Below are 17,167 nucleotides of genomic sequence, written 5' to 3' on the forward strand. Positions count from 1 at the left end.
TAAAGTTAAGATTACGCTCATATCGTAAGAACAAATAATGTTTAATCACTTCTGAGACAGTAGGTAACACTTGAGAGTTCATTTCAGTTGGTGCCCCGAATATTGGACATAAAATTTTGCTTCTCGTGTAATTTGCATTCATTTTCACAACAATTATATATGTTAAAATTTAATCGGACAAGGATTCTAACACGTCTACGGTCAGCGGTAGCCGAAACGAAACTAGATGCAAGTCGCATCTAGTTTCTGCGACGAAACAATAGGAGCGAAATTATCCCCCCCACCTCCACAGCGCTCACAAACTCACTAGTTTAAGAGCAATTTATGCATTGTTTTTTTTTTTTATAAAACATGTAATGTTCAATAAGGTAAATGCAATTGAAAGTAATGGATATTATTTTATATTTTTGAGACTGTACTCAGATTTTGGGAAAAAATGGCTAAATTTACGTTTTTTACGTTACGAAATCGCTAGGTTGTTGAATGAAGACATAAGTTTAGATTTTTTTAAGTATTTTTACGAGAATATGAATGACATGAAGCATCTTTTGGCAGCTATTACAATATAGAGATTTGATTTTTGCAATGTCACTCCACCCTAATGTAGACCTCACAAATCCCGCCGGGGAGTGAATGCAGCGGGCGTTCGTTGAACAAATATTTGGTGGTCTGCACTGCACCGCATTCACACATCGCCGACTCTTTAAGGCCCCGCCTGTGCATCATGTGGGCCCATCGGCTGTGAGAGGACACCGGATCGAGGTTTACGCGGCAGTAAGAATCCAGGCGGTCTTCAGTGGAATCGTGCTAGAGATGGGCATTTATTACGTTGGCGGATTGCCACTTAAGTTTTCACCAGGGAATGTTTGTCTTTTGGAGGGAGAGGTAATCGGAGGAGCCTTTCTCCTTCTATCCAGAAGAGTTTTCGGGACTTTAATCGGCTTTCAGGTAGAGAGACGACATCATCGTGCAAAGGTATTGTATTTTTTTGCAGCGCCTTCTTGTATTTTTTCAGTGTTGATGTACAAATGGCTAAAATAAATTTAATAAACTGATATAACGATACATTTATCCTGCTTATTAAAGAGAGTACAAGTCTTTTACAATAATTTTAAATATAAAAATGTTCTTTTGAGAAAATTACAGGTAAAAAAAAAATCTCGGGTCTAATGTGTTTTAATTATCGTCTTGATTCTTATACATATTATCAGAAATTGAAAATATTCAAATGATGTTTGGTTTTGTCACATGTAAGATTCTACATGAAGGTCACGGGGTGATAGTGATTGGGGTGATTTGAATGCACCAAACTTAATACTTAGTGTGATTCTTCTGGTAGATATGCAGTAGATGATCTCGTGTAATATAATGATTTTCTACTGGAGCGTAGGTACACCTTTTACACTTTACTGCCGCACTACTGGTACATGTTATCACTGAAGGAAGCTACTGGTAAAAATACATAAAACATAAGCAGACCTACCGATTTATGATAATCGGCACTGTCTCTTTCATACATTTAGACATCATTACTGTGATGGATGTCCAAAACAACTTGAATACTGCACCTCCATATGGACTACACATATTGAAAGTATCCAGAAGAAATTTCTGCGTTACCTCAACCACAGAATGAGCGCACCTAAACGCGGGATACACAAATATGCTCTCGAAATATAACATCTCCACTCTTACTTACCGGCGAACTTACCTTGACCTAATGACCTTGTACAAAATCTGTAACAACTTTATCGACTGTCCTGGCTTACTCAATCTAATACCACCCAGAACGACGAGGATTAACGACTTATTCCATATTAGCCGGACGCGCACAAATGCTGGTGTCAGTGATTCATTCAGAATAATGTGTGAATTATATAATAAAAACCAAAACGTGAAGGATTCCGACATGTTTTTTGATACATATATTATGGTACTTTTGGTAGGAAATTGAAGTCTGTTTTCCTAAAAAAAAAAAATGTGTACTTACTTCATTCACTATACTCTTTAAGTATTTTTTTATGATTTATCTCTAAACTTGGATAAAAAAATATTTGTACACTTTTATTTTACACTGAGCATTATCGACATACAGAATAATTTTCTTTTATACTTTTTCCTTATTCACACGTAAAAAAAATATTTAAAATTGTTATCTACCAGTCAATCTGTGAGAAATACTTAGGATGCAGCCGAATTCTCAAGTTATTGTTTTACAGAATTATCTTTTAATTACTGTCTGGATTTGTGTTTTCTCCTTAAATAAATAAATAAAATTAAAATTATTTTTTTGCCACCATTATTTTAAGAAGCGTCCGTAACATATTGTTATCATACTTTTGCTCGTGAAAATCTCAAATGATATCTAGGTGTACATAAAAATATTAATAATTTATTAGCAAGCAACTCACATGCTATGTACACCCATTTTGAATTATAAATGTCAATCGGTAATATGTTGTTATTACGAAAATTGATATGAATATTTTTCTTCATAAATTTTGTAGTATTTAAGTGGGGTAATTATATAGAAACGTTGATATATTATTTACATTAAGTTACATCGCATGTAAATATAACCTGTAAATAAGTAATGCTCATAATTAACGTTACTGAAACAAATAATATACTCACTCAACAAAATAAAGGTCAAGTTAAAAAAAAATACAGACATGTTTTTTGAATAAGCTTGTATCTACTAATCGAAATAAGGTTTTTTTCTTTCTTTATCATGTAGTAATTTCTTTTTAAATAAGCCGGTGACCGTGTTTAGGAAAGAAGTACTCAATAACTTAGCAACTCGAGTGCTCGCGTCAATAACTGGAGTATACTGATTCAAAAAAATTACTTCACTGAATTTTAATAAAGAGACATATAAACTGATTTAAGTGTTATCTAGCCAATGAATTCACCTATATTTTACCGTCTATCCTATATTTTAAGGAGTTATAAAAAAATTAAAAGCGTAATTTCCGCGAGTCGACAATGGCGTATTATGGCGTGCGATCACTCAAGACGTTTTACAAACTCGGCATAATATGCCGAAAATCACTCGAGTGTATAGGAAAATAAATTTGCTTAGCGTTATAACAAAATGGTAAATAGAAAAAAAATGTTTTAGCAAAGGAAGGATTATTATACCGAGACAAATAACAATTTTAACAAAAATACCTACATAAATAATAAAATAAGTTTTTTTACGCATGACATAATAAATCACAAAAAAAATCTTACGTGCTTAGTTTTAATGTAATAATAATAAAAAATGTTTAATCACCTTCCTTTTCTGTAACAAATAGAGCTAATGTTATCTTCACTGGTATCTGCCGTGCTGTAGATTTCATTTAGATATTATTAAAATTTCGTGATATGGATAATACGATACTTAAAAAATGCATTATTTAGTGTATTTTCTGAAATACTTATAAATATTTTGTGTAGTGATTTTTAGTACTGTTGCGTACCGAATCGATTGGAACTCGACGAATGGACTGTAATTTTTAACAATAAAATAAGATTAAACAATCGTGTTTATCACAAGGAAAAATAGGAGTAGGAAAGGAGGTCTTTACCTTATGAATGTTGTTGATTCAATCGGAAGTTCTGATGTTGGTCTTGACTGTTCTAAAGGCACTATAGTTTATAAATGTACATCTAGAATTGTTAACAAATATTTATTGTTTCACAACACGAACGGTTTTTTATCACTCTCGATAATATACAAAATTTATTTAAAGTATGATGATTTGTGCTGATAATTTATACTGTTTTCTGATAACTATTACGAGGGGGTGACAAATATGCAACGATATGCAACAACGACCATAACAAGTAACAGTAAGACCTTTAGGAAATGGAATAAAAAAAGGGGAGGGCAATTTAGGTAGGAACCGGATTGACGGAATAACCATAAAAGTGTTCCAATATTAAACAAGTGCAGTTGAGCGGTTTCGGTTTCAGTCTGTGTTTGGTGTCAGTATACTTTCCATTTCTGATCTATCTTTATTTTGTATCCAGCTTTTTTAAATGAGATTTCAATGTTATAATATTGTTATGAGTTTTGAATGGGAGCTGGATTTTGTTATACAGTTAATGAGATTGGTGTATGAGATATAATTAATCATTTTTAATAATTTCTAAAACAAGCTAAAAATAAGGCATAGAACACATTTAACATATGATAACATTTGTATATAATAAAATATGATTTGCTATTACGTAATGAATTCTGCTTGGCATTTCAAATTTATTATTTTACTTGAAAATATCGTAATTTATTTCTGTTTTTAGGTCCGTAGGAAGATAATCGAATAATTTTGTACCTCTTTGTAGAAAATAATGCTGAGCTGCCGTTTTACGGATAAAGTGAAATATGACAAATTATATCCCGCCTTTCATGTTATCAGAATGAGATGATAACATAAAAAATTATATCTCGCGTTTCACGTTATGTATGTTTTAATCAGGATGAGATGATAATATGAATAATTATATCTCGCGTTTCATGTTATGTATGTATTTATCAGGATGAGATGATAATATAAAAAAAATATATCTCGCAGTATTGATATCTACAGTTAAAACTAATATTAAATATCTTGGTGTAATTAAAGACAGTAACATAGAGTGGAAATTAAAAAACAATGCGACAGTAGAAGGATTAAGAAAATTAATGTGTATTTTAAATCTTAACCTATTACCAATCATGTATTTTTCATTGATTCAATCTGTATTGCAATATGGAATTGTTGGCTGGGGTGATGCATTCAAACCCTCTCTCTTGTCTTTAGAAAACATCTAGAGAATATTAATAAAAATAATTTTAAATAAGCTTTATGATTACCCCACTATCAGATTATTTAAAGAATTTAAAGTCCTTTCTCTGCTTATCAAAACATCACTTTAAGAAATTCATGAAGATTTTTTCAACAACGAAAACCAAACACTTTTTTCGAACAGCAACAGACCAAATGTGCATTGTTCTATAACCACCCCGTGCTGCAACACCACGACAGCTCAACAATTTTATAAATTTAGTGGAGTGAAATGGTTTAACCAATTACCTCCAAATGTAAGATTACAAAAATACGTTAAATTCATAAACACCATCAAAAATATAATTCAGTAGAATTTCTTCAATCATTACAGTTTAAAAATAATATCATAATTCTCTAAAATAATAATAGATATCGTTTTTTTCTGCTTTCTTCTTTTTTCTCTCCTCCTTTTTTTCTATTAATTTTTCACGACAATTGTTTTTCGATTTCTTTTCTGCTTTCTTCTTTTTTTTCTCCTCCTTTTTTTCTATTATTTTTCACGAAAATTGTTTCTCAATTTCTTTTCTTTTTCGTTTAACGTTTTTCTACCTTTTTAACACGAGCGTTTGCTCAAAAAAGGTGTGTTGCGACCAAAGATATTAGAAGAACGAGATGTGCGTACTGAGTGGAATTGTTTTGCCGAGTGTCGCCGGTTTTGTTCACCAATACTACTGCACACCTTCACTTGCGCTAAGGTATCCGCACTAATACATAGAACAGATTTCTGTGCGTATACGTCCCGATACCGTTCAAAGTACCCTAATTAGGTAGTACTCCGGCTACGGTCCGGCGGCCAATATAGCATATCTCGTTCTTCTAATATCTTTGGTTGCGACACTGTTTCCGATATTAAAAAAATAAAACTTTGTAATATATATAAATTATAATTGTACATCTTTAAACCAATAAATAAATTAATTTAAAACAAAAAAAGTTTAGTTTGTATGTGAGGTTATGTAGATAAAATTGAATAATACCCAACAAGACCTTCGCGGAAAAAAGATAAGAACGACTTTAACCAAAGCTTGTTTAATATGAAGGCAGTTCTACTAGTGATAGCATTATAATCGAAGTCGATGTAATATTACATCTTGTATCGGCATGATATTGTACATAGTAAATTTCATTTTCTCAAATCCCTCGGGTTCTCTGATGGCTTGAAAATTTCAGATCGATCCTTATTTAACATTGACTACTTGGAAAAATGTGCCTGAACACTGAACACTTGACTTCTACCATATTTGGAACTCATTAGAGTTGAAGAAAATGTGAGTTTCGTGCAAACCAACGTTTATTTATTGCATCTCACTATACATAAAACACGTTTTTTTACATAAAAAGATTAATATAGTCTTTTTTCACCTTAAAAAAATGATAAGTATACTATATTTCTTCATTACCAGCATGTGAAGATAGTGTTTTCTTCGACAAACTTTTTTTCCATATCAAAAATGTAATCCACACCGTTTGAGGCAAAATGCCTCAATACAAAAAAGCGTTAACGTCAAGAACGTGGTTCCATCCATTTTAAAATAAACAAAAAAAAACCCGAGAATCAAAATTATCTTAAATTAACGTGATTAAAATTTACTAAATATTTCTAGGAGTTATTGCATATGTTTTGTTTGTGCATACCTGAAGAGTATTTTGAACAGCATATTTATAAATAAAAAAATTTTCAGATAAATAAATTTTTACGAATAGCATAAAGGAAAACATATTATTTTTAAGCTATAATTATCTTCCTGAAACCTATATAAATGGAAAAAAATCTTCCGAGAAAAAATACATGCCGCAGACGAGAATTGAACCCGCAGTCTTCTGATGTCAGTCAGGTGCTTTAACAATAATATGTATAAGTATATAATACATATACTTTTTTTAATGGAGCTATAACGTTGTGGTTTTCAATCATAAATAAATAAAACAATGTTACTTTGTTTGAACCACTAGATTTTTTATACATGAATGTTTTTCATATTACGTTTGGCAAGAGGAAATTATTAGATTACTTAAAAGCCTTAAAATATAGAAATCCCTTAATATTATTAATCAATAAACATAAAAATATTATATCAAAGTCCCATTTTAGACATGTTCCCTTTAACCGTCCTTTCCCCCACCCCCCCACACTCTTCAGTAATTCCTAGTCACGCCCCCACCCCCACTTCATCATTTAGTAATATATTATGTTCACACATTATTTTGTTAAGTTAGTATATTTTGCCCTTAGGAAGTAATGGTTTTTCCGAATCCGATATAGAAGAACCGGTTAGAATAAAAACAAATATATATTTTTTAGAATGGATGATGGATGAACAATGAAAAAAGTAATTAAACAGTGTTATTATCGGGTAACACGCTTTTCATATCAGAGTACAATAATTTATGTTGTTTGCATAATATTTTCGTTTAAATGTTATGAAATGATCTACGATTATGGGGTTTTCCCGTGCCGCGATCATTCCAATTATTATTATTTTATCGAGTGTAATAGTGTAGAAATAATTTTGATACCAAAATAATCTGTATTATGGGTTTTATCGCGAAAAGGCGAAAATGACTGAAAATTAAATGTCAATAAATTATTTAGCTAACAGTTACTGAAGGCAAAACAAATAAATTTGTTTAATTTCTTGGAAAGGAACTTCGTTTAGGATTTTATTTGAAAGAATTGTGCTTAACTTTGTTTTAGTTCCTAGTTGAAAACATTAGAAGCCTAATTAGTAAACGTGTTTTCAATTTACACAACTTATTAACTAACATTTATGTATGTAACCTAAACGGTTGCCAATTAGATCTATTAAATTAAAAAAAGTTTATTTGTAACCTGTAGAAGTGTCAATCCCTTTTTAAATAATAGTAAGTTCCAGAAGGATGCTGGTATTTAATTTTCTTTTGTTTTATCATACATAATAAAACTCATTTTCATGCACAACAATATTATATTCCCAATTAGTTCCCATCAACCATTTATTGGATGACCAACAATTCTGCTTTAGGTCATTTCAAGTGGTTCGCTACGTTTGTTGATATAGCAGGGATTCCCGAGTTCATCAGGTGAAGTGTGTTCAGGATGAGTCTACCTACATGCTGCGTGGCATGCCAGATTGGGAGAGGCTTGTTTGGGGAGACCCTTTGACATATCTAACTAGTCTCTCAATCGCCTTGCGCCGAAGGGGGAAGGATATATAATTATATGTCCGTCACTTCTAGACTCACTGTGTGTATTACAGTAGATATTTTTATTCAATTGATAAACGACTGTGTATATGAAAACTTTACTAATTGAAACTGACAAAATAGTTCATGAAAAGATACATAAGATATATACATTGCTTATCCAGTCACAGGGGTTTGTTTATCTGCTGTGTAAACTTGAAATAATAATTTTTCTTCATTTATTATCATCTCATTAACTATCGGAATTTTAAATGTTTTATATTTTTATTCATTTTGAAGATTCCTTGAAAACGAATACCAATTTAGAAACTAAATAAAATTACCTATAAGATTTTTTTATATTCGAAATATACTTTAATACTTAAAAAGTTCAATATTTTAATTTCAAACATTAATAATAGTTGACAAAAAAGCTTACCACAAACATTTTTGATCAAAACGGGGCAAAATTAAAAAAAAAAAAACAAATTTCAAAAAATGAAATTATGAAACGCTCAACGCATTTCTTGCACATTTGGCACGTTACAATGTACGCGTGTGCAATTCCATGAAAAACTTGTTTAATTTATTGGTCTTATTTATGATTTGATTATGTTTGGTTCGGTGTTATATTGTTTTGTATAAAGTGGAAATCTTGTTTTTTTTTGATCCGGGCTGTTATTATATACATACTTATTATGTTGCCTTAAGAAGCAATATCCATACATAATACAAGATTTTGACGTGTTGCGTGGTAGAGTGGTATTATCTTTGATCTTCGAAACCAAATATAGTGTATAAACATACACTTAGTTATAAACTGATACCTGCATTGTGTTTTCCAATAATTTTAGTACTCGAATGAAACATACTGCAAGCATCTGTTTGGGAAATACATTATATATATATATATATATATATATATATTATATATATGTTTAATAAATAGGTATTACATCAAGTCGGTAGTTGGGTATTGCAATGCCGATATGTCTGATATCCGATACCTTAGTGCTCTATTCTCTGAGGGATTACATCCGGCAATTTACCCATCACCGTCACAGGGGCAGGTCGCCAATCATTGGTTTGCGTACTAGTTAACTAACGCAAAACTGCACCACATAAATTTTATGTTATTTTTTTTAAATGACAAATATTCGCGAAAAGTTAAATATTTAAAAATCTTGTACTAACATCACGGTAAGCAGAAGATGTCGCTTTTATCATGTTGGAGGACTTAGCTAGTCGAAGAATTGAAATCATGACGACTGGGAGATAACCAGGGCGCGATGCAAGCTCACCCACGTCATTCTTATTACTAAGCACTGGAAAGTGGGCAAAAGGCTCTTCTATTAGCTTACCATAATTTTTTTTTTTTATTTTCACCACATTTCAAAACGTTATGCCTTCAACACCTTTTTATCCCATTTCCTACAGAATTATTTCACTTTTTCTCTAAATTCCATTTTTTTGGTGACTACCGCACAAGACTTACAACACAAATCAGCTGAAATCATAAGCATAACCCCTTTTTCTTAATTTCACTATTTCTCTTACTACAAACATTTCCTTCATACTAAACAATATGTTTGTATGGATATGAATTTTTTATTTTTGTACATATTTTTTTCGTGTAATTAAATAAACAAATTCCATAATAATAATGAGTCCGTTATCAATAAAAAAATAATTATCTTACAGTCCCATCTTAGACATGCTCTCTTTCACCGTCCTTTCTATCTCCTTCCTCCACTCTTCACTAATTCCCACGCACGCCCCCATCCCCACTTCAACAGAAGTTACATATTATGTTTGCGCATTTGGAAATAACCTAAAATATTAATTAATATTTCTTTAATCTAAAGATTGTCATCGCCTGATGTACCTCTTTGTTTCAAATGATCTCGAGTACAAGGAGTGGGATGAACACAGAATGTTTGCGCAATGTTCAACTGTACGGCTCTCAAGAACGCGGAGAGTAATACAGATGTTTATTCGGCTTAAATATTCAAACATGCATCCCTTGGATCGGAAGGGGGGATTTGCTTTTATTATTTAGTTCAAGGTTCGCAGGGCGATCAGGTCTTTGAATATTTTATTTTAAATGCCGAGGGTCGTTTTGATTTAAGCATTTTGATATTATGATGACAGTTGATTATTTTGATATGGATACTTGTTATTTATTGCCTTAGGGAAAATATATATTTTTGTGAATTTGTGAAAGCAAAAAAACAATCAATGAAATTTTTTTTTACTGATAAAACGAGATGGGTATATAGATACAGCGGATAGATTGTAGCCATAGTTTTAGACTAAATAAGTACTAGATATTTCTTATCTCTCTTTTGGCTTCGTATGAAATACGTTTTTGTTCATATTATTAGGTTTATCATTAAACAAATCTGTTGTTTCTAATAAACAATATAAAAAACTTCAATATCGTCCCTTAGCTTACAACACCGCTCAAGTCGAAAATTGGCGGTTTTCACATTTTAATGCCGATAGATAGAGCTGCTCATTGCGCGTCTAACCATTGGTCACATGATATAGATTTCAGTCAATTAGAAGCCTTAATTCAAAAAGTAGTAACAGCGCGCAAGTTGGTTAGCCTCTCAACACCGCACAAGTCGTTAGTCTGTCATACATTTCTCGTAAAAGTACTTCGCGCTCCGTGATTATTATATTTTTATGTGAGTTTTATCGCTGAAAGGTCTTTGCAAGATGTTTTAATAGAAGATTAAGAGGTAAGCTATATAATACAGTAATGTTTATTCATTATCACATAATATTCATATAGAAAGAAATCATTATTGAATATCTTCATTTACTTAAGCGGTGTTTACCAACCAGCTTTTTTAACTTGGGCGGTGTTTCAAAATGTATTTTATTTCTTTGAGGAAGCTCAATAATTGAAATACACCATGGATGGAAAAGAAATTGATTCATGGAGTTCAGGTGATGATGGTGTTTTGCAAGAAATCTAAACTCAGATCATGTGACAACATAACGAACAAAAGCGGCAATATTTATTTGAAAATTTCTGGAAGAACATGAACTGGGAGCAGCAAAGATCATTTATAACTTCTCATGTTAATAAAGTACCAAAGAAAATTACTAAAAATCCAGAAATCATCCTAAAGAACTGATAGTCGAACTTACGTTTTCACGATTGATAATGTACGTCACCAAGTCTGTAAAAAAATGTTCTTGGCCACTCTTGGCATTAAAGATTCGTTTATAAGATATTGGCTGACAAAAACAGACTGTGCCATGCCTCCAGATTTGTCTACTTCAACCAGTAACCGCAGAAATCCAGAGAAAATTGAAGACCACAAATATGTTGAAATGTTTTTAGCAGGTCTTCCAAAGATGCCGTCGCATTACTGTCATGCTACATCACGAGAATACTTAGAACCAATTTTCTCGAACATGACACAGCTCTACCACACATATCAAGAGAATTGTGAGTTAGAGGGTAGAGAATGCCTTGGTCGTAAATTATTTGACAAATTATTTTTGAAACTCAATCTGAGCCTATTCTACCCGAAGAAAGATCAATGTAACGATTGTTGCAGTCATAAAACTGGAAACATTACGGATGAAGAATACGCACAAAATGTTTTGAAGAAAGATCGAGCCAGGAGAGAGAAAGATACTGACAAAGATATTGCACAGTCCGGAGCTTGTCATGTATTCACACAGGATGTTGAATCGGTAAAATTGGCTCCGTATCTTCAAGCTAATGTAATTTATTATAAAACTAAATTATGTATCCATAATTTTACATTATAAAATTTAGCAACTAAAGAAGTAATGTGTTATTGGTTCGATGAGTCAAATAGCACACTTGAAGCCTTTGTTTTTGCTTCATGCTTAGTAGACTATCTAGAGAAAGTTTTGAGCCAGAAATTATTGCCTGTGATTTTATAATCCGATGGCTGTTGTGCTCAAAATCGCTATGTTACCTTAAGCAATGCTTTATTACGTTTAGCGATTAAAAAAATATTGTAATTACTCAAAAGTACCTGGTAAAAGGCCATACCCACATGGAATGTGATTCCGTACACAGTGCAATAGAGTGTAAATTAAAAGGTAAAGAAATTTACCTTCCACAACAATACATGGCTATTACTAAAACCGCTAGGAGTGATCCTATGACTTACGAAGCTCGTTATTTGGACTATACCTTTTTTACCGACTTTTCGAAAGAATTAATTTATAAATCTATACGGCCTGGTAAAAAAGCAGGTGACCCAGCCGTCACAGATGTACGTATGCTAGAATACAGACCAAATGGCACAATTTGGTATAAAATTGGTTTTGATGACGAGCTTCAGCCGTTACCACATCGTCCCACGCCAATTAACAGCATTAAACAAATAAATCACTTGCAGAAATTGTATGCAGCTAGAATACCAATTACAAATCGGAAGTATAAAGATTTGCAAGACCTAAAAAGTGTATTACCATCTAGTTGCCACTCTTTTTATGATGACCTTCCGCACAGCAATCGCTAAAGACTGCAACTAACTATTACACTGGAGATTTCGAGTATATTTTTTTAATTTTATAATTTTATTACTATTATATCTTGTTTAGTTGGAGTTTATTAAAGACTATGTTTTAAATATTTTCCTGGTAAAATAAAAAATAATAATAATAATTGCACTTAGGTAAGCTCTAAAGGTTCGTCTGTCACCAAATAACTTAAAGCAATTTATCTCAACAATGTTATTCTTAAGATTTAGGTTATAAATACCTATTTATAACGACTGTTAATTATTTTTGAAATATTTCTTGATAAAAACTTTTCTTTGTAAATCATCTTTAATACCTTATTCCCTAACAATTCCGCAAGCAACACCGCCTAAATCTAATAAAATATCAGTCAACACAGCTCAAGTCATAAAATAAAAGTTAAAATAAAGTAAATTGTCAAAGTAAGTATAAATAATTATTTCTTAACCTCTAACTAGGGTATTTATTAAGTAATAACAGAAAAAATCCACCGATTTTTTAAAATAAACAGTTTTTTTCGTCTCCTGTAAAGTTGGTAAAAATGACTTATGCGGTGTTGTTAGCTAAGGAACGATATGTCTTCGTAGACACTGCTTTATTTTATAATAAAGCCTAGTGGTTTCAGATAGAAGCATGCCTATATTTAGGCAGTAGAATAATACGGATAGTGACTATTCACGAAAAACAATGTTAACATTCCGTTAGTGTTAAAAAAATTCAAGGTTATTATGATATCATTTAAATCGATTTTTTTAAGTTGTAGTTTTCCCTATTGTTTGAAAGAAGCGCACCATTGTTGTGCCATTAATAAAAAAATACTCGTTATTTTACTTGTATAGATAATTGATAAAGTGTAATAATTATTCACCGTCTTTTAGAGTGTATTAACAATATTTCTTATCGATTTGATTCTAATGAAAGTGAATATAATGTTTTTTTTTTGGTACATACAATTCTAAAAATTCATAAAATAAGCAGTAATTATGTGAATACAACAATTTTTATGAAATCTAAAAATAAATATAAATAAACAATAACTATGCGGATACAGTGAAGACATACAAGAAAATCGAAAAATAAGCAATTAAGGAAACACAAGACTCCGACAAGGGGGTTTGCCCGAGGCTCATATTTTATTAATTCCGGCGAATTCCTAACAATACAATAAACATTATTTATACCAATCCGTACGTTATTCGTTCATCAGAAATATTTAAAATAAACCTCACGAAAAGATTAATTTTCTAGGCCTTCTGTTGCAAATTTGTGTTAGTATATCATTACGAATTTATTTTAGGGTGTTGTCTCGTCTTAAACCAGGCTCAAGGCCGGCTTTACCACACCAACGTTGAACGGGCCTGCAAGAATCTAATTAGTAAAACGGTAAGTGTGTATAAGATATTTAATCAGTGCTTGTTGAATGTAGAGAAGTTATTGGAACAAGTTGATGGTTTGGTTGTCTTACGGGTATTTTGATACGATTTTGAAACAGCTCAAGTTTACAACAAGTAAGTACTTTAACAGTTTTGCACCGCAAATTTAAATCTTGTGCATTCTAAAGCGATAATTCCATCAAATTCCTTAATTTTGCCCCAACTTTACCCGTCTTCCATTTTATGATGGAAGTTCCGCCTCTAACGTTAAAACAATATTGTTAGATGTAATATCGCGCGGTGCTATGCCAAATGAAACTTGGGTTTTTTCTTGGGTATTTTTTCAAGCTAGCAATGGAATTTTTACATTATGTTGTAGGTACCAACAAATAAAAATAAATAAACAGACTTGCTTAAATGTTTTCGTAACTCGTTAAAAATTGAATTCCTTACGCTCTTTTTTGATAGGTATCTGCATACACGCTGAGAACTCCGCTTTATGATGAAAAGTTTTTGGAAGAATTCATTTATTAAATTACGCATTATTTTCCGTAAACATTCCATATTCTTAGATACAAATCTCTCTTACTCAAATAATTTTAGGCGGAAAATGCTACTTGTGAAATTATGAAGGACTAAGCTAGCAGAGAATCTAATATAAATCGGTGGGAACCCGATGCATATGGCCATCTTCTAACTGGACTACGATTCTGCTATTTTTTTTTAATTGTCTGTTAACAAGAATCCATTTGAATGCGTTGCACAGATAATGTATTAAAATGTGTGCATTTTTAGTATTACTTGGCAGTTGGAAGCACCTCCTTTTTTCACACAGTGACCTGAATTATAACAAGATCAAACTTGTTTAGATTTATCTTCCGGTTTTAACCGGAAAAAAACGTTGATAAAATTTTTGAATTTTACCAAAAAATCCAATAAGTAAGCACTAGCGTCTAAACTTGTTAAAAGAATAATGATACCCTGGCCTAAATAGAAAATAATTACTACCAACAAAATAAAAATATACACCATAACTACATACCGTAAAATATTAAAAAAATAATCAATACACCCAAAAATAAAATTCAAAAGTACACAAAACGTGGAATAACATCCATTGTTCATTAAAACTAACGACTAAATAAATGTTCCCTATTCTCTATTCAATTATTAAAACCATAAATACATATTTAAATTATTACAAAAATGGAATGGACAAATGAAAGGTTAATGCGTTTACTTACTCAAATCGACAATAAAATGACTTATCATTCTTGATTATAAAAAAAGAAAAAAAGATGACATTCATTTTATTTTATCATTGAAAGTTCATTAAGTTCAGGGCTGCGATATTAATGGAAAGGGTAAACCTAATTTTACGATTTGAAAAAAATACGTTGAAATAATTGTATTTTCATTTCCCTTGTTTATCAAACGTGATTGCTGTAATTTCGATAATACGGTATTGATTTGAATAATAATACACTTCCGGGCAACGGATTATTTTAATTTGTACGGGTTGTGATTGTAATTATTTTATTTTTATTTTATCCAGCACAAGAGTTCCATCTCAACAGATAATGCGGAACTACGACAATTTTTGAATTGGGCATGTTGAGAAGTTGACGGCAGCGGCTCATGGAAACTGAAGTAAGAACATGAGGAACAACCTGGCTATTCAGAACTTACCAATGAATACAGCATAAAATTTACGTTTTTAACATCTTGTTAGGGTTGTGCGGAGAAAGTTTAGACCTCTGCAGAGTATCGCAATAAATAATACAACATTTTTGTTTGCATATATGTTAAAAAAACTGCTTGACTTATATGCCTTCAGCTTGCAACCTCTGGGTGCAACTAACTAACTAACTAACTATCCTATATCATCATTACATTTGCATCATATATCATCCTAACACTCCTATCGTCGTTCATTTGCTCTACATGCCCAAACCATATATACGTCCCTTTCTTAATCTTACTAATTACGCTTACATGAGCCTTGCACTCTTTGCGGATCGCCACATTCCTCACACGATCAAACATGGTTTTACCACACATACGCCTCAGGGATCTCATCTCAACAGCTTTCAATCTACTTTCATCCTTTCTTTGTCAGTTCTATGCCTCACTTCCATACATCAGGGTAAGTACCAGCACTCCATTGTGGACTGCTAACTTCGCTTCTTTGGACAATTTTTTGTTAGCACCAACTGCGTTCAGTCCTCCATTAATGGAGTTACCTGCATTTACCCTTCTTTCAATATCTAGGTGCAGAATGATCTAAATTACCGCTGTTCCAGGGAGGTTAAGTTCAATGCACTTTGAGATGTGTGTGAGTCTGATAAATTGAACCATTTCAATTTTTTAGTTTTCGGCTTTGAGCCAAGTTATTCTCAGAATCCGTTAATTCTAAAATACCTGGAATCACACTTACCGCAGAATCCCAAGCCCCCGGTAAATCCATCAAATCTGAGATGCAACAAGGCTCCTGAAACAAGATGAATTGTTAACGCCCCGCTGCATGAAGCAAATTTAGGGGTGCGGAGTACCTTCACCAGCGCAGAATGACCTACCTACGTATTAATAGTCCGACAACCAAAATGTAGAAATTTAATAAAAACGAACAAAATATCGCATTGCCGAGGCAATTACTAAGTTGACACTGATTTTGGAAAGAAATAATAGAAGATCCAAACTGACGAAAAATATGGCATAACACTTTTTTTTAATTACACTTTTTCTCTAATAAAAATACGCATTTCTTCCAAACGGTTCTTTTAAACTATGTTTCAAATAATTCTATGGTTGATTACTAGTTTCATTAAATATTTTATCACAAAGACGTAACATCCATTGTTGTGTCGAAACTTAAATATCTTGCCTGTGCAGATCTTACTATGGAACAAAATATTGATTCAGCATATATCTGACCCCAAATATAAAAATCAATTAGAACATGAACATAACACTAGGCTTATAAAGAATGAAGACATGCTTGATCCAAAATAAAGCAATATATATGGACAGCAAACCCTAGCCAAGTAACATAAAAAATTGTTAATTCCCAAATAGATTCAGATGTATGCTGAAAATATGGCCCATAAGTAGAAATATTTTATAGTAGTCATCACCATCAATCAATAGTTGTTTTATATAAGCATGTAGATTGAGTGTTTTTTTAGATTATGTATGCTCTTCATAATAATCTGAAGTATTTGAATCTATGTAGTAATAATATTATGTATGGGTCATTCCGCCGTTTCGTTCAAATCGCATGTTCTTGCAAAAAAGTCA

The sequence above is a fragment of the Hesperophylax consimilis genome, chromosome 21 (assembly GCF_061612785.1).
Source record: "Hesperophylax consimilis isolate HC1 chromosome 21, BYU_Hcon_1.0, whole genome shotgun sequence".
Lineage (NCBI taxonomy): Eukaryota > Metazoa > Arthropoda > Insecta > Trichoptera > Limnephilidae > Hesperophylax > Hesperophylax consimilis.